Consider the following 3,323-nt stretch of genomic DNA (forward strand, 5'->3'; position numbering starts at 1 on the left):
CCGGGCAAGGTGCTCCACTCCCTCGCTGCAGCCCGGACACGTCTGACTCAGTACCCCCACCCCAACCCACAGCCGCAGAGGGCTGGGGGGACTCTGGAAGGGGGTCCCTGGGCTGGGAGCTGGGTGGGTTCAGTGAGCGGCCTGGACCTGAGCTCAAGGCCCAGGAGCACAGGGGCGGGGCCTCAGGCAGGGCCCACAGAGGGGGCGTGGCAGTGGGCAGGGCGTCCCGACCTGAGGAGTCCCGCCCATTCTCCAGACTGGGTTGCCTGGTGCTGCCCGGTGGGGGGGGTGGGGCTGTGGGAGTCCCGATGCCTTTCCAGGCTGGACACCAAGTCTGTGTCTGCAGCCCTCTCGGGTGGGTTTTAAGACTCCCGGGAACAGGATCCTGAATGAGCTGGGAGTGTGTCCCCAAGGAAAGGGGGTACAGAATCGGGGGGGTGGGGTTGCTGCCTTCTAGGCGTTTGAGTCCAGACTTGGACCAGCGTCGTCCCAGTGTGTGGTCCCAGTGGGGTGCGGAGTAACGTGGGAAGCTGCGCATCTGGCTGGGCACCCGCACCCTGTGCACACCCCGCTGCGGCCGCCGTGGCTGCGGCTGCGCTGCTGTGACGCGCGTGTCGGCGGGGCCGCGTGTAACTGTGCACATGCAATGTGAGCGCTGGGGGTGCACGCACGTGCTCTGTCCTGAGAGCTGGGCTACCCTGAAGAGCAAACCAGGCCCTGCCCTGTGCGCTCTGGTCCCCGTATTCCCAAAGGGGGCCCTGGCCGTCACCAGGGGTGCCAGACCTGCACCTGCCTGTGTGAAGGTGCCGGCTGCGAGGGAGAAGCTCCTCCCTGCCCTGCGCCCGCATCCCCTAGGCCTTGGGGCCCTTCCTGGAGGCGGGGCGCCCTGGGCCTTGGGGCCCTTCCTGGAGGCGGGGCGGGGCTGTGAAGGATAGAGTCTGGGCTCTGGGATGGGGCTGACGCCCCACCCTGCCCTGGGGGGTGCTGGGGGCCCTGGGGTGAGCAGCTTGGGGTGAAGGTCCCTGACCTATCTGGACCTGGACCCGGCATGAAAACTGGGGGGAGGGGTGAGGGAGAACAGCCCAGAAGCTTCCTGGGAGCCCCTGGGGTCCTAGGTGGCCTGGAGGTGGCCTCACTTCCGCTGGCGAGGGAGGTCATGAGCCGCGGGCGTGGGTGCCTTAGAGGGTCACCCCTGTTCTGAGCAGAGGAGGACAGCATGGGGCGCCGGGCCGGACGCGCCCTGGCCACCTGCCTGCCTGGCCTACAGGCCCCATTTTGTGCAGCCGCCAGCCCAGCCACCCCGGCACCGGCCCCACCAACACACGGGGTCCCCAAGAGAAGCAGAAGCCACCACCCGCCAGCTTGTCCAGGCTTTATTTGCAGCCCAGCCCCCGAGGCCCGCTCCCCCCCAGCCTCCACACCACCCCCGCACCCCACCCCACCGTGGGCGTCTCAGAGGGACACCTGCAGGCGACAGCAGCGTGCCGTGGTCCAGTCCATGCCCCGGCACTGGCAGTGGCACGTGGTCTCGGCGGGCACGTCCCACGAGCCGCAGCCAGAGCCACACGCGCAGCCCGTGACAACGAAGCCTACGGGGGACGCAGGGGGATGTTGGGGGAGGGGGGCAGCGGGGAGCGGACACGGAATCCTGAGGACTTGGAGCATGGAGAGGGGCAGGGGAAGGGCAGGAGGTGTACGCATGACTCAAAGGCCTGTCGCTGGGAGCCACGACCCTGGAGGCAGAGGCCCAATGGGGTGGTCCCAGGCCCCTGGAGGCTGGAGCTGGGGACTACTCACCTCCGGGGCAGGCTGCCACACCCCCCCTGGAGGTAACACTCCGGCACTCCAGGCTCGCGGACCTTAGGTTAGTTTCTCTAGCTGCGAGGGGGGCAGTGAGGGCTGTGAGGCCGCCCTGTCCCCCTCTCCTGCTGCCCAGAGCCCCGGGCTTGGAGAAAAACCCCCTGAAGAAGGGTGGGGGCCCAGGCCATGGTGGAGGGAGCACCCAGGTGACAGGGAGCTGACTCCCTCCAGGGGCGTGGAGGGAAGTGAAGGAGCTGCATGGGGTCAGGAGGCGGGTGCAGGCCATGGAGGGGGGGCTGGGTCAGTTTGAGGTTTCCGGGAGGTTGAGGTGTGGCTGGGGCTGGGGTTGAGATTTCCCCTCAGGAGGGGCAGGTCTGGCTTGGTCCCCAAGTCTCGACTTAGAGGAGATGGGGGTCCTCACTTAGGGAGCTAATGCCTTCCTGGACCTTCTGGGCGATGGAGTCGTCCACCACGCACTGGTCGGCGTGGGCAGGGAGCCCGAGGCCCAGCAGCAGGAGGAGGAAGAAGAGCGCCTTCATCCTGCAGGTGCTGAGAGAGGAAGCCAGGAGCCGCTCAGGCCGGGGCAGGTGGGGTCTGGAGTCCTGGGGCCCACAGCGGGACCCAGCGGGAAGCCGGCTGGAGGGCCGCACAGCAGTCACTTACCCTCTCAGGTGGCAGCCAAATCTGGGTGCAAATTCCACACACCAACTGCCACCCCCTTTTTAAGACCCCACTGGCTTCCTCTTTTTGGGTACCAAGCCCCACTTCCGGGGCCAGAGAGGAAGCTCCTGGAGTTACCTCCTTGGGCCCCAAGTGGGAAGTTCTGTGTCCTCCTAAAGTTCAGAGCCCTCCCTTCCTGAGGGTGCCCTGGAACTGGCCAGGGGCCTCTGGGAGCTAATTCCAGAAGCCATGAGCCCAGGAGCAGGCGGAGACACAGGTTTGCAGGCGGCTGGAGAAAGCCACGGGACCTCGAGAAAGTGTGTGTGGGTGGAAGAACTGCACCCCCGCCCTTCCCCAGATGCCTGTCTGCAGCAGGAGGGGAGGGGGGCGGTCATCCCGCCAGTGAGACAAAGCGCCCAGAGGCTGGCAGGGGGCACAGGGGGGGGTCGGGGTGCGGCGGGGTGGGGTCTGCCGCCCAGCCATGCTCCTCGCTGTGTGGCCCGGGAGCGGGAGCGAAAGGCGTTTGATTTTACCTCATTTAGGCTCTGGCTCCCAGTACAAAATGCATTGTCTGACCCAAAGTTTGCCGTTTTGCCTACTTTTCAGGGTACAATTCAGCTGGTGCAGCCCCGCCCAGATGGAAACTCTGAGCCCGGTAGGAGCTGGCTCTGCCTGCCCGGGCCCTGCGCCCGCTTACTCTGTCTTCTGTGCCCGAATCTGCCCGTTCTCACCGACAATGAGTGAAACCGTACAATAGCGACCCTCTGGGTGAGGTCTCCCTTAGCAGGATGCTGTCAAGGGTCACCGAGGTCGCAGCCCGAATCGGGTGTCATCCTGTAAGGGGTCCCCAGGAAAAGGAGAGG

General features: G+C 66.4%; 1 long non-coding RNA gene across 1 annotated transcript; it reads right to left on the reverse strand.

Moving 5' to 3' along the window:
• Window positions 1–1,664: 1,664 nt before the first annotated feature.
• LOC101626537 lies at window positions 1,665–2,522 on the reverse strand. Its single transcript, XR_001146250.1, has 3 exons — window positions 2,464–2,522; window positions 2,222–2,349; window positions 1,665–1,878 (listed from the first exon to the last, which is right to left on the reverse strand). It is a non-coding gene; the product is annotated as an uncharacterized LOC101626537 (long non-coding RNA).
• Window positions 2,523–3,323: the final 801 nt, after the last annotated feature.

The sequence above is a fragment of the Condylura cristata genome, unplaced genomic scaffold (assembly GCF_000260355.1).
Source record: "Condylura cristata isolate star-nosed mole 26May11 unplaced genomic scaffold, ConCri1.0 scaffold00772, whole genome shotgun sequence".
Classification (NCBI taxonomy): Eukaryota; Metazoa; Chordata; class Mammalia; order Eulipotyphla; family Talpidae; genus Condylura; species Condylura cristata.